Source organism: Dasypus novemcinctus, chromosome 7 (assembly GCF_030445035.2).
Source record: "Dasypus novemcinctus isolate mDasNov1 chromosome 7, mDasNov1.1.hap2, whole genome shotgun sequence".
Classification (NCBI taxonomy): domain Eukaryota; kingdom Metazoa; phylum Chordata; class Mammalia; order Cingulata; family Dasypodidae; genus Dasypus; species Dasypus novemcinctus.
In genome coordinates this window covers 32,132,305-32,158,431 of record NC_080679.1, presented here as the reverse complement: position 1 = coordinate 32,158,431, position 26,127 = coordinate 32,132,305, and the positions used below count along the sequence as shown (strand labels likewise).

General features: G+C 33.2%; 1 protein-coding gene and 1 pseudogene across 9 annotated transcripts in view; both read right to left on the bottom strand.

Moving 5' to 3' along the window:
- The window catches only part of ERBB4 (erb-b2 receptor tyrosine kinase 4), a 1,195,692-nt gene that overhangs the window by 1,012,166 nt on the left and 157,399 nt on the right, over positions 1 to 26,127 (bottom strand). The window lies entirely within an intron of this gene.
- Positions 12,806 to 14,036, bottom strand: LOC139439278 (ERBB receptor feedback inhibitor 1 pseudogene; annotated as a pseudogene).

Genomic DNA, 26,127 nt, shown 5'->3' with positions numbered 1-26,127 from the left:
CCCCACGTGGCCACTATACTGGACAGTGCATATAGTGTACATGCATGGTAGAACATTTTATTGAACAGTAGTTGTTCCAAACTGCATACAACTGTAAGAGTTAAGAATGTATTTGGTTATAAGTAACAAAAAACCTGACTAAAAGATTCCCACTGGAGTTAAGTCTTCAGCATAATAAGAAGTCTAGAGGTGAGTGCTTTCTGACATTGATTCATTTGCTAAATGATGGCATCAGGGAAGCAAACTCTGTGTTTTTCTCACCACCCTTACTGCTGTGGGTTTTGCCCTTACACTTTTTTCCTCATGGATGCAAGATAGCTGCTACTAATATATATCCAGGTATCTAACCAATTCAAAACAGGGAGAAGGCACAAAGGGCAAGAGAGGCTGCAGTTACCCCTTTGGAAAATAAAAGCTTTCCTAAAAATTCCCATAAACTTCCATTTATGTTTTATTGGCCCAAGCTATGCCATGTAGCCACACAAACAATAAGGAAGACTAGGAAAGTATCCCCAGCAACGTCAGCATTGTGTTAGCAAAGAAGAAAGGGAAAATGAACATTAAAAGGCAACCTACAATGCTCATACCAGGATTTATTAAAACCTGTTCCTAAGAAGAACCACTTAAAAAAAACAAAGGAAAAGATGAAGGCGAACTTATTTTCCCCTCTTGAAAACAAAACAAAAAAATAAGCTTTAAAACAGGGGAAACCTATTATTTTTTAATCAATGCTGAAAAAATAACCTCTATTTTTCCTCCAGTGTGAAGTAGAGATTTAAATACAAAGAACTTCCAAGTTATTAATGTAAGGCATTAAAAATAAAATGTGGAAATTTAATCAAGGTGGATTAATACTTCTAATACACTCTCAATTTTGACAATAATCTTCTGTGATATATTCATTATGCAATATTATTTAATATAGAAATGAATTTTCCTAGCTGTCAACAATCATTTCTTTCAGGATTTGGGCTAAGACCTTTATCAAAACTACCTTTGTTCAAATGGACATAGATGAAAGTTTCAACATTAACCTAAAGAACAAGTATTGCATGAAAAAAAATCTGAGTACGTAGGGACAGTATTTGTTTTTCTTAGCCTAAAGAGGAAAGACTAGCAATTAGATACTGCATGAAGTTATACATGGAAACTTAATTTAAAATCATATGTGTCACTTTAGAGAAATATCAAAAGTTCATAAAAATAATCAGTGGAAGAAACTAAAATTGTATTTTCTTTAAGTCAGAAATTTTCCCTGGTAATATTAGAAACATTTTAAGAGATACTGAATAGTTAAAATGATTCATATGAGTTCTGTTTTCAGTAAAACAAAGATTTATCTTTTTCATGAATTTATAAAACTGTAGGTTATTCTCAGACACAGGTTTTCAGGACAATGAACATCATATAATGAAGAATATTAAAGAAACCATGAATGAAAAGGCAAATTCAAAATGAAGAATATAAAGTTACTAAAAATATATATTGCTACCACCTGCAATAAAGCGGATTTTTTAAAATCTGCATTTGCAGTGTATTCTAATGAACACCAATATGATTCTAGTTTGAAAGAAAAAGCAAGCAAGGCACAAACAGAAAATGCCTTGATTACATACCTCCAAAGAGGCACTAGAGGCCAGGTGGCAGAGAAGGCCTAGCATTATCAATCAGTGGAAATGATGAATAGAAAGTGAATTTCTCAATTGTTTCAAATAATGTGTGTGTCTTCAGAGAACGAGAACATTTTAATTTTTTAATAATAGAAAAGATGGGCTAATTATTTCTCACAAGTTTAGAACTCTGCTATATTAGCCACCAGCCACATATGGCTTTTTAAATTTAAATTAATTAAAATTAAATAAAATTTAAAAATCAGGTCCTCAGTCACACTAGCCACATTTCAAGTGTTCAGCAATCACTACTAAGAAAATGCTCATTTTCCTTGCCTTTTTCCCATTTGAACATATAATCAGAGGATGTATGAACATCTTGGCATCTGTGGATAACAACTAAGATAATCATGTCACTAAGATTGTACATGAGCAAATGGCCCTCAAATAAATGGATTAGTTCAATATCATACTCTCAAACAAAAAAAGCACTTTATAAAGCAATGATAATGGGATATTTAAATGCAGAAACAAAAACCAAGACAAATGACCAATAGACCAGTGGTCTATTAGTGGAACAACTAATAATTTATCAGTATTGGAACATATTTATCAAATTTTCTTCATAGTTGAATACCAAAATAAAAAATCTTAATCAAAATAAGATTCATTACCATCTTAGCAGCAATAAATGAAATACATGAATATGTACCTTTAAAACCATGAAAATAAAATGAATTTAATAACCAAATTGCAATTTACTTATATAATAGCATTGTTACTTTTGTATATCAAGTTAAATTATTCTAATGCAAAAAAATGAAAATGAAAATTTATTTCATTAATAAAATATGTTAAAATTAGCCTTGGAAGTTGTCTGGCAAACTGGAAATTTTCCACACCCCAACTCACATATCTAATTTTTGTGTTGTTTGTATTACTTTATGCCAAATGAAAAATTCAGGGCCAGTTTTGGGAAGCACAAAGCAAGAGGTAACTGTTTTTGCCAGGCCTTGAATTCTCTGGCAATCAATGCATGGCTCTAAACAATTAAAGATTTGATGGCAAGTGAAAAATAAAGTTTCATACAAATCATTAGGGATTATTTTCTAGACAGATACAATCTATACCAGATATTTTGCTACTGTTAGTTTCATGTTTACCTCCTAAAAATTCTACTCTAAAAATTTACGTGGTGTTTCTGAAACTGCTCATTAAAACTTAATTCTGATAGATTAAAATAAGAAGAAAAGGAATCCACACTTAAATATATTTAGTCGAGCACTGTGTCAAGGTGGCCGGGAGGCAAAAATCACCATGAAGCAAAAAGGCTGGAGGGCTAAGTAGGAGACAGGTCATAAGACACCTAAGACAGATTCACTAAGTCAGCCAAGAATCTATAAGTGGAAATACTGTTTTAACTTCCAGGTCAATGTAGTTAGAAACCAGCATACCTTCTTCATTCCTCTCTTCTCCTTATAAGGTGACATTGGAGGCCACATGTGCTAGACAGTGTAGACACAGGATGAAGAAGATAGTTGACCTATACTGAACATTTACAGGAGAGAGAAATAAACGACATTTTGTTAAGCTCATGTTACATTTCAGAATTTATCCATCACTACATGGTGTACCTTTTACCTAGCTTATCCTTACCAGTGGAGGCTCTTTATTTTTTTATTCTAGAGAGAAACTTGAAATTAGTCTTTTTCACATAAAGTAGATTAACTAAAGAATATAATTAGGTTTAAAGCAGTTGTCCCTTCTAGCTTCAAACTGGAAAGCATCTACAGTTAGGAGCTGGCAGAAAGTTTGAATCTAGGTCACGTGATATTTTTGGATGGATGAAAAGCCAAGAGATTCCTGAGGTGCTTTGCAATTATTAATAAGTCCTAAGTAAAGAAGACCAAAGCCTTAGCATAAGGGGGCCACAGGAATTTCTCAAGCAGATTCAAGATGGTTCAACAATTGGTAATATACACTCACACAAATGTATGTACATGCACGTCAAAGGTATATGCATAAAGTCCTTATTGATACTCACATAAATATATGTATACATTGGAAAACAACCCACACTCGCATGCACACATTCGAAAATACACATATATATCCTTATAGCAGCAATTTCACAAGGGGAAATGCTTTTTCTCTTTCGACTGCCTTCCACATCTGCTTAAAGGTAGAGAGCAAGGTAGGCAACTGTTCCTGAAAACCAGCACTGCCATTCTAGTATATTTCAGGGATCAAGAGACCTTTTTATTTGAAGGAGAAGCAAGGGAAAATAACCAGAGAGAGAAACCAGGTATAAATCACTTGATGTTTCCATGTGGCGTTTACCAACTGGTATTGGGCTTAGAAATGCTTACCAATCTGCTGGAGTATTCCCCCCCATCCCCTCAATTGTGGCTTTTTTGCATGCTGTCTGCTCTCTGTGTCCATTCACTGTGTGTTCTTCTATGTCTATATTTATTTATTTCCCCTCTCCGCTTGCGGTTTGCTTGCTGTCTGCTCTCTGTGTCCATTTGCTGTGCGCTCTTCTGTGTTTTTGCTTGTCTCCCTTTTTTTGTTGTGTCACCTTGCTGAGTCGACTCTCTGCAGCATGGGGGAGAGCCTGCCTTCACAAGGAGGCCCCAAGATGCGAACCCAGGGCCTCCCATAAGGTAGACGGGAGCCCAAATGATTGAGCCACAGCTGCTTCCCATGGTGGGATATTTTTATTTTATTTTTTTACTTTTCTTTGTTTTGTTTTCAGGAAACACTAATATTGAATGCAAAGACTTTTGCTAGGCTTAGGAATGCTTTAATGTTGAATAAGGTACATGTCCCTGTCATTAGGGAACTTGGAGTCTAATAGGGAAGATAAAACCTTAATATTCAAATTGTTGTTTTAAAAATATTGAATATATTTATCTTGAATAAATTTACAATAAAAATAGCTAGTATTTAAGTAATATATGTTATATTAGCAACTGCAACCATTTTTGGTACCTACACTTCAGAGTACATAAACTCAATTGCATTTGGCTCTTTGTGTATCATTTTATTATGTGCCAGCTTAGGTGTTCCTGTGTTTTATGAACAAGGCTGATATATTCTTGATAAAATTCTGAAAAGCAACAATTTTTTATTATATGGGTCTATGATTCTGTACTTTAGTGCCCCAAGCAAACTATCATCACTAAATAAACTTAAAAATGGGCTTCTCCATGGCTTGAAGAAAAATGGTCTGTACTGAACTATGAAGTTAGCTCCCTTTGGGAAGAAAAAGAACCCTGACCCACCAACATATTGAAGCTTTTAAATACTCTTTGAAAGTTGAGTGGCACTTGCTCAGCTTTGGCTTAACAGCCGTGGAAGAATCCAAGGGAGATAAGAAACCACCATTTTAAGACTTATAAATGCTGTTAGTGGTTCCCCTGGTTGTGATCCCATTTTCCCCAACTTCTCAATAAACAAAACTTTGTAACTTTGTCTCTCATTGTACCATACTTATAAACAAACAGGTAATCATCTTGTCTGTACGAAACTTATTACAAAACATTTTTAAAACCCTAACTTTTAAATAGCATGCTGTATTAACTACAGCAAGGTGAGAAATAGTGCAGGAAATGAAAACTTTATATTAACAGCAAGGAGAAAACACTTCTAACCCACATGTTATCTCTTCTCAACCCAGCTTCCAACCCTTATAGAGGAAGTTAACCATGTCAACAGTAAGGACAGGTCTGGAAAGAACAGTTTAGTCCTGCTGCAACTAAGGAAAAGCACCAAATAAAATAAAATTAATTTCTCCTCATGTGCAGAAATAAATTTCAAAAAATTCCCAGAGGTAAAACAATTTATTCTACAATGATATTCAACTCTGAACATAGAAGCAAATTGATCTTTTCTGTAAAAAGTTGATTCTGTTAACAAGCTCAGTACCTTTAAATATTACTTACAGCTTTAAACTGCTCATTGCAGACTATTTCAGCCAGCCCTTTGAAGGAGGCAAGTCAACCATTTTGCTATACAGAACCTCACATAACTACAGAAACTGCACATATGTTTTCAAACAGGGAAGCAAAACCTTTGTTAATCCAGTTGCACATACTTCCATCAGCCAGGGACAGGTCCAGTGGGTTTCTCCCAAAGGTTCCACCTTAAACTCTTGTTTTTAATCACTTAAGGTTTATAGAGAATAAAGTAATACTTTAAAAAATCTGAAGGCTGGCTATACTGGTGGTATACTTTGTTTTATTTTGCTTTTGCTACTATTTATTCTCCTTACAACAGCAAGGTTACTTTTAAAACCAATCAGTCTAAATAGATTTCAAAAGAAAGCATATCCTTAACAATTTATCATTTAATATTAAAATCTCCTGGGAAAGTATCTTTTGCCCATTTTTCTACTACTTAACTATATTAAGTCAAAACACTTTAAAAACCTCTTTTTACAACTGCCTATATGTGTTCTCTATTTTAAAATTTATAATTCCACAGCACCCTTGCCTCTTACAAGGACCCATATAAAACCTTCCTTCAACAAACTGATCTTACAGCTTTTATCTTAGAAGTACTAAGTACTTTGGTGCTCAAAGAATAAATCTCATTTTAAACATGGTATCTGTTACATATATATATATATATATATATATATATATATATATATATGGGTGTATACATACAGATAATTAAAATGTTTCATATATGACACATAATGGATATCAGTATCTTACCCTTGAAAATTATATGAGCAATTTTGGTATTCCAGAAGGTAATTTCTCACTCAACTTTTGCTTCCCCCCTACCATTTCCCTTTTGTTTACAATGCAGCTCCTGCTAAATATTATTTCAGTTCAGAACAATGACTAATAAAATAAACAAGGATTCATTTTCTATAAATATTATGCAGTTTCCACTTTATTATGACAAATTAACAATGATGTAGGGCACTGCAAAGAGGTGTCCTTTTACTATTAGGAGACACTGGCAAAAACAATTTGTCAAACAAAAGAACGTTCTTATGTGGGTCCATCTGTCCATCTGTCAAACAGACTATGATATAAAAACAGCAGTTGTAAAGGAAAATTCTTAAAACACACTTATTATAAATAAATTTAAAGTGGGGAAAAAAGATGATTTAACAGAAATTTACTATAAATCAATCAGAGCTTTATTTTATCAAGCTTAATATTTGAAAATACTTCACCTGTTCTTTTTTCCACCTCCATTCAATGAAAATGCAAACTTGCCCACAGAGAAGGCCAGAAACTGAAAATGGTCTCAGAAACACATCTGTCATTTTCCTTTTACTGGCCTCCTTCCAATTGTTTAGCACTGAATAGTGTGGAAATGTAGCTTTCTATCAAAGGTACAGTGTACTGCCCTGCACTGTGTGGGAGAGTTGAAATTGTTCAAACCCACGGTCACTTGGTTACTACATTACACTGCAAGAATATAGTAGGTAAGCACAGCGGGGTGGGTGGGACAAAGTATCCTTTCTGAACTGTGAACATTTAGATAATAGACAAACAATGATGGATTTCATGGTGATGGATTCATTTGATTTCCTCTGCTTTATCCAGAATCTCCATTAGATTACTTTTGAACATAGTGTACTCATTGCTTTCCTATTTGTCAAAGTACATTTTCTAGGCCAAATCTTGCTTTGGAGAACATTTCCAAATGGCTTCATATACACATTTTCAGGTTTCTTAAACAAACTTACTCAACAGTAATAATACTTACACGTAAAAGCTGTTTTTATTTCCATTTCTACAAGTGAGTATACCCCTCTCTCCCCACATATGAATACATTTTTTTAAAGTAAGAACGATTTTAATCTTTCCAACAGGGGAATTCATAAAATCTTCAAGGGAACTAGTGCTATTTGGGTTAGGTATGAATTTATTATTTCATATGATCAAATGTAGTAAGATTATTTTGGTTCCTACACTGTCCACATTTGATAATCAGCAAACAGTGTTTGTTGCCAAATAACACATTCAGTCTTCAACTGATGCTGTTTGACAATGATTTTTTGTTGCCTAAAAAGTGGACAAGGAAAGCATACTTGTACAGTAGAAAAAACAATTTGTGTGAAAAGTGTGCCAGTGAAAATAGCTGAAAATTTATACATGATCATAGGGGAGCAAATTTTCATTCCTTGATTACGTTATTTTATTTTGCATCTTAATTAACCTAGAGTCCCAGTTTTTTAAAATTTGACTCTCTTGGTCATTGAGGTTCTATTTTTTCCATTATTGCATTTCTCTGCATATGTACTCTGTCTAAACTATGAAATCACTAATTTAAATAATATGAAAAACGATAGCATATATAGCCCTTAACTGTATTAAATATTACTGAAGCTAATGTTATTATCAACACCTCATTAAAAGTGAATTAAAGAACAGAATGGAAGAAATATTCATACCTTAATAATTAACAATAACTCAATAGCATTAAACATTGGATTCTGAATCTAACTTTGAATATTAATCCTTGTGGTCAAAAGATGTTTACAATACATCAAAATGGGGAAAAAAATCACCCAAAGTATGTATTAAGTGAAAATAGTAATTTATCCTAATTTATGGAATGAGCAATTAGGATAAATTATTTTATTTTATCTTTGCAGAGTCCATTCAAAATTGCTTATGGGAATTCTCCCTTTAGAAGAAGCCCAGAGTATAGGAGGCAATAAACCATATTGTACGGCATATGACACAAAATCATTATTTATTTCACAAAATCCTTAACAAGAAGCCTATTTTTAAAAGTCTTGACTAGGAATACTTTAACATACCTCATTAATTACTACAAAATATACTTAATCTAATTCTAAATTTGATACATGGTAGTGACTCAATTTATTTTAAAATTTTGATAGAGTAAAATATATTTTACTTTTCTTTGAAAGAAAATTAGATGATCTGTGTTAAGAGAGCAGTTTTCTATTCTGGCTGAGGGTTCAGATATATCCGTCAGAAACAGTATAGAAAGTTTAAAGCAAAGGCAACTATAAAATCTATATCAAATTGTTGGATATGAATTTCCATGGTTTTTTACATTTTTTTTTTTACTTTTATTTTTGTCTGATGCATCCCTTTTTTCCTAGTTTCCAACCTCACAAAGAGGAGGGCCAGCAAACACTGGCTTAATTATCCCCATCAGTCTCAGAGACAGGGTGCTTAAGAGTTTTAGCTGCTGTAAACACTCCCCTGATAGCAGATAAGGAATCTGCTGAAAGGCGGTTTTGTCTGGGGAAACCTCAGGGGCACACCAGTTAATCATTAGTGCAATATTGTATATGCATTTATACATCAAAGGAAACAGAACCCAATATTCTATTGTGAAGATTTTTGTGTGTGTTATTTTAAAGGTGAGAAAACGAATGCTAAATCAGAAAAAAAGATAACAATTATATGTGCTGTTAAACAAAGCGTGTTCTATTTTCATTTTTTCTTCAAAGAAGAGAATGAGTCATTATTACTTTTTATTTTTGAAAATATGCCCAGGAGAATATACAAAGTTTCCACTGAAGTCCAAAGATGTGACTTTCATTTAAAGAAGAATTTGTACCTTTGTATCTAAAGGCACTAATCAAAACCAGAGACTATCACATAACCTCATTTTTATCACAACACTAGAAGCAAAACAATGTTCTTCTTCCATATCAGTACTGTGTTTGTCTTGGGATCTATTTGTAGAAAACGGACACCTCACTGTCCGTAAGAAAGAAACCTTCTATCACTCCTAACTGAAGACATGCACAATGATTTCATTTGCTTCAAATCTAATACACTTCTCACAGTCCCACAGAGAATCTTAATGACTTCCAAGCCTTCTAAATATCTTTCCAGGGTTAACTTTTACACTGTCTCATACCGTCTGCCAAGCAAATCAAAACTTTTCACCATCAGACACTGTTTGCCCTTTCCCATACCTCTACCTTGACATACAATATTTTTTCTGACTGGATATCCGTTCTCCAACCCCCATCTCTATAGGTTTACCTTTCCTGAAAGCTCAAAGTCTGACTTCTTTCACGAAGCATTACTGTTCCTGCTTCCCTTACATCATCTTTTTTTCCTCCCTCTGAACTCTCTAAGCAACATTTTATTGTAGCAATGTCTTCTGTAATATTGGCATATAGTGTTGAGTAAATAACTGAACTTAGTAAAAGGTATCTATTTTTATTAATGATTTGTGTGCCCATGTGCAGTGGGATTTTAAGAAAGATAAGGCAATCCTTTTCTAAAACAGGAAGTATAATCATTTTCAACATTTCTAGATTGTCTGGGGTGGGCAGGATTTTGTATAATGCATGCTGAATATTAAGTACTAACATTTGTGGAATACTTACTATGCAGCATACATTATACTAAACATTTTACATCTTATTAAATCCACATAAAATTATTAACTGTAATGCTGCCCTTTCTGTGAGTGTCTAAAATCATCTAAATCATCTGCTTTTCATCTTTGATGAAAGAGTCAGTGGTATAGACTGAGGTCTACTTAACTAATGGCTTGTGAAACAATCAGGCTGAAACATAGATGTCTCATTTTGGTACTTATATGCTCGATCTTTGCTATTGTCACATCTGATACATCCCCATTTTATTAATAGATGTTCCTCGGGAAATTTTTAGATTACCTCAAATTATGAGAAAATGGACATGGAGTCTAAATAAGGGATTTCAACGTCTAACAAATAAAAGTTACATTAGAAGTTAGTGAGTTATTAAAAAAAAACTATCAGTTTTACAAATATGTAGTCTCTGTATTATCCCAACTTTATCTTAAATGTTTGAGCCTATGCTTTATTATGGAAAATTCTGTATAAGCTCAATTCATTATGATTCATATGACTTAAATGAATAAAGCCTTTATTATCTTGGTCTGAGATTTTCAGAAAGATTCTCTATTATTTGGATGAAACCATAACCATTCCCTTCATTTTACTGTATAGCAACCACAAGCCAAACAGGTTAGGTAAATATTTTAGACTATCTGAGCAGTATATTTCTCTCTGAAAGCTGACACCAACACATACACCAACACCATCTCCCTAGAGTTTGCTTATTCAAGAAGGAAAATTCTGAATATGGACTTTATGTAAAGCAAACACTATCATAATTTTAATTTTGACCTTCAAAAACACATTGCACAGAAGAAAGTTATTATAAATAATCAAGCTCATTTACTGGTACTCATTAAATAATCAACAATTTGGACCAGAATTTATATAGTATACCAGAAATCTAACACACATGGTTAAAAGAAATTTTTTCTTAGCAATGTAGAATAATAGGGCAAGGGATTTGAAAATGAACTACCAGTAATTTGAAATCCATTTTTGGCATTTGCTAGCTCTATGGCCTTGGGCATATTATTTAACCTCAATGTACTTCAATGGACTCACCAAAATAAAGGAATATCCATAAATATTCTACCAATTTTGCAATATCTGGCACATAGTTGGCAAATTATTAATTATTATGAAAAACAGCAGAAGCATGAAGGTTTCTCTCCACATTTGCAAAAATGAGTAGAATAGGACAGTCAGCTTTCTAACTACAGATATTGAAGCAGAGAGATGGGGAGATCAATTTAAATTAATTCAGGTTGTTGGAAACTTAATCACAATAGCATGGAGCCAGGGCTCATTCTTTTTCCAGATAAACTAAAAAAGTCTTGTAAAAATTTAAAATAGAGACCAGTAGTATTAGTGAAATTTGTTTCTTCAGGTATATTTCTTTTAGACCATCAAATCATTTATTATGTGATTATCTTTGCATTAAAATATATTTAATATTGCCTAATTTATAATTATGCTATATTAATATATTTTAATATATTATTTTAGCGACACAGATTTGAATGAATACATACAATAAATTATAGCCATTCAAAGCATACAATTTATATATACACAATATTTTTAAATAATTCCATACAGGAAGCATTATAAAAGTTATAAAAATGTGCCAACTGGTTAATTGACACCTTTCAAAGCACTGTAATATCTTATTTCAAGCTATAAAGACATATCCTCTCTGTTTTCACAATGTTTTAATTCAATAGCTCTCATTTTGGTTTTCTCTATTGGAAAAATCTGGTAAAATCATGGTTTTCATGTAGTTAAACAGATATTTCCATCATTATGTTAAAATAAAGGCTTAGTAAGTTGAAATGGAGTAGAAATAAGTTGAAAAAGAAACAGTCAAATCAGCTGCTAATTTAAAAGAAATGACTAACAGGGATTTTGGGAAATGTTTTAGATCATCCACTGTCTATTTATAATGTTTAGAAATATAACCACATGTTACTTTTCCTTAGTAACCACAAGCCCATTCTGATATGCTAAAGATTTAATTCTTTAAAAATTAATATAATTTCAGATTAATTAGTAAGGAGGGAAAAAAAACCTGTTAACTGTCATCTAAGCTATTTAGGATGATTTTTTCCTGATGTCAAATGTGCTCATAGATTCAAATTAGTTATGATGCCCAAAGAATCTTTTATCTTGGGTCTTAAATTTAAATGGGGTTCATAAAAGAAGTCAGATATCCTAAATAGAAACCTTCATTTTACCAAAATAGAAGCCATTACCCATGCAATTTTTATGAATAAGAAAATAATTTATTGAAATATGGAATTTTTATTAAAAATACTTTTTAATGATTCTGATCTAAATAATAATCTATTTTCTTCCATTTGCTCAACTTTCAGTCTATCAAGAGTCATTTCTCCAGCTTGAGTTTCTATTATTCTGAATATATATTACCCTAAGACATAGTACGTAATTGGTTAAATGGTCACTAAGGTCAATGATTTCAGTGCAAGTTTATATATCATATGTGATGTATGCATATATAAACATCTTCCCATTCCCCCTCCCATCATCACATCTTTAAATTATAGACTCAAATGGACTTTTCTCCAATGCTAATACAATCAAGGCTTCTCAGCAGAACAGCACCTCACCAGCACTCTAAAACCTCCAGCTATTTTGCAACATAAGAGATTTTTCTGTGACTCTCAGTCAAGCCGGAAAACTGCTTGAAAACCATTTACTCCTATGTAACCTCTGTTGAATTATGACCTCAAAGTCTAAGAAGAAACCACATAGGATAAATTTATGCTTCACATGGCCCCCTACAACCGTTTTTGCTTTGGAGTCCAGTTTTTCTGGGGTTGAAACTATACTGCAGCTAGCAGATAATGGCTGGATTTGGGTGCTTGCCTTTAAAAAATTTCATATTTGTCCAGGTACAATGGTCTCTCAGGTAGTACATAATAATGTGTTGAACTAACTTTCTTTCCATTTTCAATAATGGGCAGAATGCGGAATCTTACTGGCAGATCCTTCGCTATTCTGTCTTTGCAGGGCTGTTCTACTGGCAAAGCTCTGAGTAGGTGCATGACCCCATTTATGTAAGACCAAAGGCTTTTAGGGCTTGGTGTGCAGGAAAGTTCTCTGGGTGGTACTTTGGAAGACCTGTCTTCATCACTGTAGGTGCAGGAAGTCACTTCTGCTGACCACCTTCTATCATCTGGCTTTACTAGTCTAGGAGCTTTGGGAAACCTGGGGAGAACCTCAGGTTTGTCTTCCTCGGAATTCAGAGAAGCTCTGTGGAAATAGCTGGGTATCATTATTTTTGGCTTGTTAAAAGACCCAGCTGGTTCTGAATGAGATATTTTTAATCATCAGTGGATTTGAGGTGGAGGAGGATTTGAAGTTTGGACACATCCATGTACAATCGTATACATGATTGAGATCTGCTGCAGAAAAAACTAAGGTATCAAAATAGCATAATTGATCTGTCTACACCCACAGAAGCTTCATCTGCCAGAACACCATATTTGAAGTCAGAAAGTGTACAGTCTTCTAAAACGAAGTCTGTATCTGAGCTGGTTAGGAATTCTATCTCACAGTCTCTCATCCAGAGACAGGTCTTCAGAGATTGGCTTAAAACCCCATTAACAAAGAGTTGCATAGGGGAAAACGGAAAGTGAGTTTTTTATGGATATAAGCAGAGAGGTGGAAGCACAAACCCCATTTACTGAAAGCTTCTTAAAACCTTGCGCAACTTTATCCTCTTCCTGTTTCAAGTTTTCACTTGCGGGAATAATAAGAGAAAGCAAGCTGAATCTTAGGTGGACCATTTTCTGCAAATACTGACCATCCAGCTATCCATCTATCCATTCATCAGAACAGATTTTGAAGTATGCCCAATAGATGTTATGTGCACCTCAGCAGTGGAATTAGAATGTAGACCATGGTTATTGGGTCAATATTAAAAAATTATTTTCAAAATCACTGCAACTCTCCCAGCAGGTCTTCATATTCCCCATGGCATGGCCATAATGTAGAAATCCAGTTTTTAATGGGAGTCTAATCTTTTAAGCAGCAACTCCTGCTGTTGACATAGTGCCTTATTCTGGGATGACTCCAAACTATAAAATGCAGAGGGTTTTCATCATCCAGTAGCTTTCATTCACCTGACGAAGCCTCGGCTCCCTATGGCTCACTTCCGCGCATGTCCATCCTGGCTGGCTCTACACTGAGTTCAGACGCCTGGACATCACCCAGGCTCCTCTTTGTCTGCCTCGTTCACTGCTTCCATCATGGTCACAAACTTGCATTCTGCTGCCTTTCGGATAAAATTTTGTAATTTGTCTTCAGAGTAACAAAAATATAATTTAGAACACATACACAACTGTATGTTTAAATATGTCTTTCATGAACAAAGTTGTACTTTTTAGAACGATAATTTGACACATTAATTATAAAACAACTGAAATGTAAAGGAGGTGTGCAATTTCTAAATATCTGTAATCATTGCATCTGGATTTTATTTTTCATTTGGGCTATGATTATAAAAAATAATAGGTAGTTTAACTGCTTTGACTGCATGTTATAGACACTGGTTAAAAATGAGCAACAACAGATATATTTAGCATTTTGGTATGTATCTTATTACAACCATAAAACAAGATTTATATCTTGGATTCATATTTACTTGACATGATGTTATACAATATTTTTTAAATTATTGGATATTACAGTTTTTAGAGTATGACATGCATATAATTTCATGATTAAATAGCATATAGAGACTTTTTCCCCAAAATATACAATATGAAAAGAAATTTTCACTGTATCTTGTTAAGACACTATCAAGGAATATCATTTTTACATAACTAAAGTTATAATATGGGGAGCAGATATGGCTCAAGCTGTTGACCACCTGCTTCCCCCATGGGAGGTCTGGAGTTCAGACCAATGCTTCCTCAAACAAAACAAAACAACAAGTAAACAAACGAAAAGACCAACTCAGCCGAGCCAATGTGGCTCAATGGTTGAACTACTGGCTTCCTGCATACGGGGTCACAGGTTCAATCCCTGACCCTGGAACCTTAAAAAAAAAAAAGTTTTAATATGAAAATAAACAGATTATTGACTGATATTTATTTTCACTCATCATCATTGAACAAGAGAAACATATTGTACATTATTTCATTGAGAAGTAAAATATATATGCCTGAAAAAATAAAATACTAATATAATCATTATTACACTGATTCTAAATGTTTCAAAATGTAATATTTACATGTATTTAGCAATTTCAAATCTAAAAACACATTTAGGAAAAAACCAAAGCCAGTTATCTGTGTTGAAAAAGAACGAAAAAAATTTACACCTGACAGCAAAAAAATTTACACCTCACAGGTTATAATAAGGCACCTGCACTTATTGTTTTAATTAAGAAAATACATATAATTACATATAGATTTGGAAATCAATTATATACAATTTTTGTTGGATAATTTCAACTTATATACGAAAATTTTACTGGAATTTACACTGAAACATAATTTCCTTGCATTTTGAAATTCAAGGGAGCAAAATAAACTTAACCTTTGTCTACTTGACAAAACAGTACATTCAACAGAATATAATTAGTTGAGAAAAATAATATTTTCACTTGTAAATGGGTATGTTAGCGCCAAATAAATGTAAGCACAAAATATCAAGATTAAAACAATATTGTTTTAAATAAATAATATCTTATTTACAGGTTATAAAACACAGCTTTAAATATCTGCATTTTATCTTTCTTAAATGTGAAGCAGTATCCTCAGCTAAAACAGTCTCTATACATGCTTTATATATAGACTTAAACTGTCAAGAACTACTAGCTCATTATTTTCCTTGAATTCAATCATGGGTCTGAATTTCTGATTCACAGATACCAAACATATAACAAAATGATGATCAAGGGTAGAAGTAATTGTACTTACAAATGCTAATGTTTTGAACATTATAAGAGGAACCATGAAAACCATCTAGTAAGCACTGTGGCATAGCACAAGTCCCCATATCTCTGATAACCTGTATAGCTTATTGAAGAATTTGCCTTTAGTAAAAAATTACTTCAAGTGTGGAATATTGTATATCTCGATATTGAGATACAACTCCTTACTTTGTTTTTCTTGAGTAGTTCTAATTCCTTATGCAACTAGCCATTCTTTCAAATCAACCTAGCACACAGCTAGTTGATTGTTTTGGGAGATGGGAGGAAAGGGACCTTAGAATTTACAGAAAGTGATTCTGCACATGTATTGCCAAAAATTTTACACTGAATGTTACGCTTTTCCAAGTTGTCCTGTGCCCAATTAGAACCTGATTTTTTTTCTTTTTTAAAAGATGAATTTGTGTCTAAAGCCCCTTGACTCCTACTACAGCTAATAAAGAATTCTCAGTCAGCAATTTGCAGAGTAGGGAAGCCAGGGATAATGCAACTGGGCAGCCTTTACAAGCAAAACAAAACACCAAAGAAAGGGAATAAAAAGGCTGACAAACAATGTAAGCATTCCCAAAAGGCTCATACTTATTTCCCCCTTTAAAATGTAACAAAAGGAGCTGAATCAGCTGCAACCATAATGATGCAAAGTTTTGATTATTATGGCAAATTATACCTTTGCTATTCAGGAGAGGGCAAAAAAGTTTTGTGGCTCATCAAAAGAAGCTAGGAACGAAAGCCAAAGCCAATGACACTTGTGGTGGCAGATTAAGCTGTGAGCAGACTCTCAATAAATTCTATTCTCCCCCATCCCCAAAATACACTATTCTCGCTATTAAGACTGAATTACATTCTATGCATGCCAATACACTATCCATTCAGGATCATTTATTTCAGTGGTAGACAGGGAGGGCAGTCTTCTGAGTTAGGAAGCGGCAACAGATATGGGGTGTGTGTGTGTGTGTGTGTGTGTGTGTGTGTGTGTGTGTGTGTGTGTGTGTGTGTGTGTGTGTGTGTGTGTGTAAAAGACTGCTAACTATGAATGAATTAACGCTTCTGCTTCAAGTTGAGATAAATCAAATATTTTATGAAACAGTCAAAATCTGATTTAAGCATGAAAAAGTCTACTCATTTAATTTTTGAAAAAATATTTTTAAACAAAGAATAAGCCTTTCTGTTGTCTAGAATACATAACAAATATCATCCTTTCAGGAACACAAAATAAGGTTTGCAAGAACATAAAACTAAATTAGCCAAACTAGAGTTCCCAAAGATATATAAGGTATGTAAGAATAAAATGCTCAAATTATCTTCTGAACATGATTTTCTTGATTAAATGAAGTATCCTTTTTATGTTGATGAATTTTTTGAAGATTTTTTTGAGGAAAAATCCCATTAAGAACAGAGTTAAGAATATAAAAATTATAAGACTTAAAAAAATCTTATATGGAGCAAATAAATTTTAAGAATGGGAAGAAAATCTTAATTCTAAAGTGACATTATAGAAAGTGAAAAAAAATTAAAGGCCATAAACCAAATGTTACTAAAAATTGAGAATCGATTGCAAATTAACCCTTACCACACAAAATGACTTAAATATAACTACAGAGAAAACATCATAACCCAATTTCATTTCAAACTTATCTTATAAAACCATTTTATTAGCCATAAATAATTTTATAGGATAAAAAAATAAGTAGGTATATGAAAGATATAGTCAGTAAGATCTACTTCATTTGATATTTGATAATAACCTGATATCTTTGTTTCATTTGTTATATGTGATTATAGTTTTCCTCCTATAAATCAAGATTTTCAAGCTAGTTAGCACTCAAAGAACAAAAATTTCATTTACAATGATTCCTAACCAACTGGTTATACATCTCTAAGTTCATCTTGACAAGAATAGTTCCATACTGAGAAAAACTATCCTTTACCAAGTTTCGAAAAATATGCTTGAAGGCAAAACCTCTACACATGAAGCCAATTAGATCATCCAAATCAACAATATCACTTAAACACATAGTAGACAAAGCACGTACATACAAATCCAGCGAATCACTTTAGACAAATACCACATATTGTTCAAAAGTGATGAAGCAACAACGTGGAGCAGTGACACCACCTCAAAGTGCTAGCCTCATAAGTGATATAAATTTGATTGACAAAATATCCTTAGATATCACTTACATACTATTCCTGGAAGAATGAAGTTCAAATAAGTATTAGAAAATTCTCTCTGATGCTTATATTGCTTATCCGATATAAAATATGATATTAAGAATCTTGACTGTTTTCCTTGTGTGACCTGCTTTGTGCAAGGTAACAATGCAAATATTATTTTCTCTAAGACCAGAAATTGAAATAATAATTGGTTATTATTTCACCTTCAATGGGCTGCTTATAGTACATAGAGGATTAGGAGATTTTTGAAAGAAAAAAAATACTAACCATGGCTAACTATATGGTGCAAAGTGGACCTTTTGTGTTAACGATACAAAGAGAATTTGGAATTGTGGCATATGGCCTCAATCAGAGAAGTCTGCAGCATCTATATACCAATCACATTGTTGAGGTATTGGAAAGTATTGCTATGAAAAAATGTGAAGATACTGATTTTGAGTAACATTTCCAAGTGATTTTTCCATTAATGATCTATACACTTCCCACAATAAGAAAACTGCCAATAAAATAGACGAATGCATAATTTAGTACCCTTACTATTCCTTTTTTACCTATTATCAAAACTTTCTCTTTAAAAATCTCTGCTTTCATCTCTAGGGATTAAACCACATGAAGAAAAATAGGTGCATTTTCATTTAAATGACTTTCAACAATTCTTTCCATGCTTTATCCAAGTTATACAAATATTTAATATTATACTGCTCTTGTTAATAATGATTAAATGAAATTATGAGTTAATCAAAAATTAAGAAAAGGCGTCCATAAATACTAGTTTTGTTCTGTCACTGTTCAGCTGTGTGAGCCCGAGGAAGTTATTTGATTTCACTGAACCTCAGTTTCTTGAAGAAACATTTGTAAAATGAGAAGGCTGGGCTAGATAAGGATTGGCAAATACAAGACACACCTTCCTTCCACCACTCTCTTTTCCCTTGCATATAGAAGACCTATCAGGCAACCATTTTCCGAGAACTGTAGTATGAGAAGGCCTATTTCCTATACCTGAGTTGGAAGCTCTGTTATAGCCCTGGAATTGTAGGTCCTTCATACTCAAAGAGTGGCCCATGGACCAAAGGCATCAGCATCACCTGGGAACTGGTCAGAAAAGCAGAATCTCAGGCCTGGACCAACCGCTAAATCAGAATCTGCCTTTCGACAATAACCCGAAGAAAACATTAAAATTTAAAGAGCACTGATCTAGGACTCAGAAGTTTCTAAAAGGAAAATTGTAAACTTGCAGGCCACAAGCTAAATATGATACAGTATATATTTTGTTTGGCTTCTACACTGTTAAAAATTACTGTATTATTTTCCAAGCACTCAAAGTTGAGTGGTTTCATAGAAGGATCTGAACTTCGTGATAAATTAGAAGATCATGTAATGATGGGCCAACATTTCTGCATGACACCACCTGTTGCTGAGTGACAATCACCACCTTTACAACAAGGCATCACATCTTCTGTGTAGCAGAGTTCATCTCAGCCCTTTTCATGAAATAAAGGACCATGGAGGCAAGAAAATGGTTTGTGTGAACAAAAGGAAAACTGAAGTTTAGTAGCAAGTTTGTTTTTCAAAGAATATTTTGTGCTTTATGTAGAAATCAATAGTTTATAAAATATTTAATGTCACACTTAAAACTTGAAAAAATTGATTTTGTCATAAACCAGGGGAGCAGGGCCTGCAGATACAATGTTGGAGAGCCTGAAGCATGAGGCCCAGCATAGATGGCAAAAGGCTGAGTCTGAACTCAATCCTCCACTAACCAGCCCTAAAACTCAGAACTCCTTTCTCTTTACTTAATGGATAATACTTTAGGTTGGAAACTGGGACAACTGGATATAAAGAACAGCTTATAACTGGGCTGTAAGACCCTCCTAGGCTCATGCTTGCAAATTGAATTTGAATTTGAATTTATTAAGCAGAATCCCACTAATTTGCTTGACCTTATCACAGAGCAAGATGTGGACTTCCAGTTACATTTTATTTGAATCAAGATGTAGGAGGACCTCTACTGACATAGGACAAAGAATCCCATGTTGGGCTGGGTCTTACAAACATCCAAGCTTTCTTGTAAATCTTTTCCTGGCAAGGCCTGTCTTGATATGATGGCTGATTATATCTCTTTTAGTAAGATTAATATCCTACCAAAATTAGCTTGGACACCGGCTATGTCCAACTACTAGCAGGTCTGTGTAACTACACTTGATTTTCTGCTCCCATGTGGTTGCACATAGTCATCCTGTGCCTGAAATCACCTTTTACACCAATCATCTCTCAAGACAAGTTTACAAATGTAGTAAATATCAAAATACTTTCAGCAAATTGATGTTGAAAATAGCAGAAGAAATCTCCAAGTTAATTATACTAAAAGAATAATTTTCTGTACTTGATTAAAATTTTTTAATGATAACGATGTCGATGACAATATTAAATAACATTTTCAAGACCTTAGTTTGTCTCAGACACCCTGCTAAAAGCCTTATGTCCATTATCTAATATAATACCCCTACCCAAAAAATAAACCCAATGAGACAGGTATTGTATTATTCACATTTTAGGGATTAGTAAACTAGCTTAAAGAGCTTAAGCAACTGGTCCAAATATTATACAGCTTGTAAAAGTGACCACCCGGTTTGATCTCAGTTACAACTGATTTGACAATATAGTGTAAAGAGAGCAGCACCATTCAATATAACACACCCCTACAATAGTTTTGTTAAATTATTAATCAGATTATAGTGATGACTATTTCTCAGGAAACAACTTCATTTTCTGCAGTCAATAAAACTGGAATAAACGAATAATGGTGATTATAATGATGATAATAATAACAGTTTTCATTATTACTATGTGGTATTCTATTTACTGAAGAATTAGTCCAGAATTTTTATAGCATACATTAAAGCTTATTAAGGAAAGTGATAAAAAAATGATATGAAACTGCTAAGAATAATTTTATAACATTTTAAATAATTTTAGAGGCTTAGAATTTACTAAATACTGGGATTATATTATGGTTCTTTTTTAATATGAGAAGATTGATAGATGATTAAATCAGTGGATGTATATGAATTGTGATTTGATTTAAATATATATAATTACTACAAGCACAGATGTTTACACAAAAAAATGAAGATGTTTATTAAATGGTAATTTTAAAATACCGATAATACTATAAGTTATATCACATCTTCCAGTAAAACGTTTATAAGACCTTAATAGAGGTGCTCTCTCTTTTTTTTTTTTAAAGAGACACTCTTGCCTGTGAAGGAAGTTGTGATAAGTGTTAATCTCTAAACAAAATATAGAAATAATAAACAAAAAAAAGATTAAGGGCACAGCCAATACAGGGTTATAAAACAAAAAAAGTCTAAAGGGTGAATATGAATCTCTTCCCATTATTTCTCTGTGAAGACCTCACAAGTCTGAACTTGCATGAATGCAAATGAAGTGTGTGGTGTCTCACTTCTGTTCATTTCTTTCAAAGTTATTTTTTTACATCATATCCAGGTTATTAGAAGGCTTCAATTTTTAACAAGTCAGCTCGACTGAAATGTTGTGAATGTAAAATACATGCACATATTTGTAAAGAGAAAGAGCTAGAGCACTAGAAGACAAATGAGATAAATGACAAGGATTTTATCCATTGTTCTGTTGATTCCGAAAGTTACCTAATAAATTGTCTTTATACTTTGTTTTTGGAAACCACCAATGAAGAAAATTGTATACAATTTTGGGCAATGTAATTTTCTTAAGTAACACTGTGGCAGAACCACAGCAGAGAGCGCCCAAATTCAAAAGAGAATGTAAGGAAGACTATTAATTTAGATATTTACAAAGATCTTTAGGGAATAATATGGGGTATAAGGAACAGAAAAGTGGTTCTTTTACCCCACAATGAATGAAAACATGAATGAATACATGAATGAAAGATGAAGGATAATCATATGTAATATGCCCTAGTTAAAAGAGTATGTTGGCCTGCAACATGAAACTCACTACAGGTTAGAGTTACGGATAGGGAACAATAATTTACTTACTCCAATAAATCACATATCTTATAGCCATCCAAATAAGATGAATATCATGCATGTGACCAAATATTTCAGAAGTTCTCACTCAGAGAATGAGTAAGCTTCCTAACAGCTAGCTATTGTACTGCCATGTAATATGATACAGCTGAATATTATAGTTGCAATATTAAGCTCTATTATAAACAATTGGCACAGACTCAAAAAGTTTAGTGTGTAACTAAATCAATCCGAAGTTTATTTAATGAAGGACAGTAATCTTTAACAACAAACAGGACTGTATACAATTTTTCTCACAAAAGTCATTACATTTTGCAATTTATCAATAGTAAGTTACTGGGCAACTCTTCTCTGAGGGAGTTTCAATTGTATGGGGGCACTGTGAATAGATGTCAAAATGTTGGATAATGAAGATATTGGAACATATTTGAATCCTGATGTTAATTTTATATAAATATTTCTTGCACCTTAAATTGCCTTTTCTTAGACCTAGACCTTGCTATATAACTTAGACCTACTGTATAGTCCCCAGAAAAAGGGAGGCAATTCAACCATCATTCTCAGCATTTTTCAATGCATGCAGAGTATTTTTAAACATTTTAGCTTTGTATTTATCTATGTGTATTAGAAAAATATTTTAAGCTAGCATATCAAATATATGAATTTAGAATTATTATTGCTAGAATGCACCTTAGAAAACTTATGTGATATTGCCAAAATTATAGAGATGGTACCAGAATGAAAGAAGTTTAGAAACATTTAAATGTCCCTAACAAAATATATATTGAACAAATGCTTTGAACAGGATTTTATAACGTCATCAAAATTCAGAACATTAAAAGCCTCAATAGAACCAATGCTTTTGGTACCTAGTGAAAAGCAATTGTACTGAGTATTAAAATCTCTGGCAATTTTACTTCAGAGAGTGAGATGCTACACATTGTCAGGAAACATTGAGATGTCTAGCAAATGTTACCTGCAAGAGAAACTTCCTTATGTTTCATGTTGATCTTTCATTTGACTTTTTCTCTATAAAAACTGTTTGGCCTACCATATTCTGGGTTATCAATGTTGAAAGAGTTGGCTCCATTCACTTGAACACCAATATTCAAATCAATCATTTTTTTTCTTTCTTGATCAAATTCTCTCAAGATTTTGAACATTTCTCTGTAGTGTTCAGCTTTGTGGCTTCATGATTAATATCTTACTAAAATTTTGACAAGATTAACTGAATAAAGAACAATACTTCCTTGCATTTTGAATTATCATATGGTCTATACCAGAACAAAATTATATTATATGCATTACTAATTACTAGTTAACAATTGTAAAATTATGCATAGAAATGCAGAGCTGGGCATTGCTATTTAGTCTAAAATTCTGACTCTTCAAATATTTAAAAGTGAAAAATTTAGTTCCATAAAAATGAAAAATGTAGATAGACTTCTTAAATACTGTAATATATTCAATGTTGTGACTTTCAACTGTTTTCTTTTATAATTTTTAATATCCTCAAATGTCATTATATTTACAAATGATTTTTTAAAAGTCCAATTTCATTTACCACTAAGCATCACAAATGAATACCTTAGGTTTTGTGAATTCACAGTTGAAATCTTCAAATCTTAGATGTAATTTTCTAAGAAGATATTTTATTTGCATATCTAAAGAACTTGAACAAATTCTAATTGTATTAAAACACTAGTAAAAATAAGTGGCTCTCATGTAACAGTTGAAGTCATTAAGTTATTATGTGCTCATTCCCTGGTGTTTAAAAAGATTTTCATTTGCTCATAACAACAAAGTACTTATCAATATACCAATGACCATACAGTGTTAAGAAACAACAAAGCTACATAAAATCCATCAATAACTCCTTTATCGAAATCTCTGTAAAAAAAAAAAGGAAATCTCTATAGAAAAAGAATGAGTGTAATGCACTATATCTACATGCACTATGATGAAAAGTCATCCATAAATAACTCTATATAAAAGGATTCAGTGTTTGCATTGACTAACTTTTGCTAACAGCTGATCAGGAGTGGTCATTGACTGTTATCAGCCAAAAAGGATCTAAAATATCAGGTCTTAATAGTATGGTCAAAAAGGCCATTTCCAAATATCTTGATCTTTAATATGTTATATTTGACAAGAGAAAAGATGGGGAAAAAATCAATTGGACATTGGCATAGCAAGCTAAAAATGACATTATCGGAAATAATCTAAGAATGAACCATGCTCTTTCCTGGTATTTTCAAGGAAAATACCCAACTTTCCTACCTCATTTATTTTTCTTTTGTATATCTCTTTACATTAGTTGGTTTTCTTTGTTGTTGTATTGTTGTTTTATCTTGCAGAATAAAAGGGTGAAAGCAGTATAAGACAAAAAAAAATCACAGTCATTATTAAATGTTTTAAATAGAAACACAAAATAAATGTACTACAAAGTCATACCTCCCAGGCACCTGTTTCTGTTCTACCCTTGAGTTTCAAGAAGAGCTAAAGAAAGACTCTAGTAATAAGGCTAAGAACAGGAACTTTTTCTGGCTGCAATCCAAAAAAAGCTTTTTAAAATGTTCTATTTTTCTGCTATACTGCTGCAAGGTCATAAAACTACATATATTCATATATATAATATGTGGGTCTATGTATAATTTGTGGGAGGAACAGACTCACTTTTGTTACTTTAAGAAACTGGTATTAAGACTATAGGTGAGTGATTTTCAATTCTTCTGGGTATATACCCAGCAGTGGAATTGCTGGATCATATGGCAGTTCTATATTTAGGTTCCTAAGGAACCACCAAATGATCCTCCACAATGGCTGCACCATTCAGACTTTAAGATAGTATTCTTAGAGATGTATTTTGAAAGTATATTTTAAGCTCCATTTAAATATATTTCCATTATAATAAATATTAAAGTAGTATTCCTATAATATTTTCTTCTCAAGTACATTCAGCACTTTGAGACTTTTGGGAAGATGGCCTTGGAATAGGGTGGCAGGGCTCAACTATCTTACAAAAACAATGGAGGAAGGGCAAAAAGCTGTCTGAGGGAGCTGCCCTGGGGGTCTGCAGACCAGGAGACTGCTGAGCACCATTCAGGAAGGAGAGAGACAGAGAGACAAGAGTTTGAAGCAAAAATCATGAGTTACTAGGCCCCTGCAGCCAAGATGGCACCCATCCCTCACCTTCAAGGTAAACAGCCTGGGTAAAACATGTGGCTCATTGTGGGCAAGCAAGAGGGGAACAGACATCTTCTCCCTTGGGAGGAGAAAGGGTGCTAAAGGAAGTGGAGAGTGAATTCTCTTCAGTGAGTTTGGTCAGCAAAGCCCGTTTTGAATCTCAGCTCCACCAGAACATAATCACCAGCAAGTCAAGGCTGAAAGAAACACTGCTGATGAAAGGTTCACCAAGGATCGCCAACTGCTGGCAGCTGGGAAACTGCAATAAGTAAAAAAGATATTTGGTGTCTCTAATGTCCAAGCACTCTTGAAGCTGTTCTCCACTCCTAATGGAGTGGGTCTCTGGCCATTTTGATCACTTAAGCTGGGCAATCTTAAAGACTTAGGATAGCTTGGACCAAAAGTCAAAGAAAAGCCATGAAACAAAACCACTAGGCAAGGGAGAAACTGATCATCAGAATAAATCCACCAATATAATCAGATGCCTAAATATCAGCAAAAATTTACAAACCACACTAACAAACAGGAGATTTGTCCCCAGCCAAAGATCAAATAAAATATCTTGAAGAGATACAGAATTCTAGACAACTAATCAATGATTTTCACACAAATCTCCTAAATCAATTCAAGGAGTCAAAGGAAAATATGACTAAAGAGATAAAAGATATTAAGACACTGAGTACGTACAAAGAACAGTTTGAAAGCCTGCAAAGAAAAGCAACAGGGCTTATGGAAACAAATGATACAACAGATGAGATTAAAAATACATTAGAGGTATATAAGAGCAGATTTTAATTGGTAGAGGACAAAATTAGT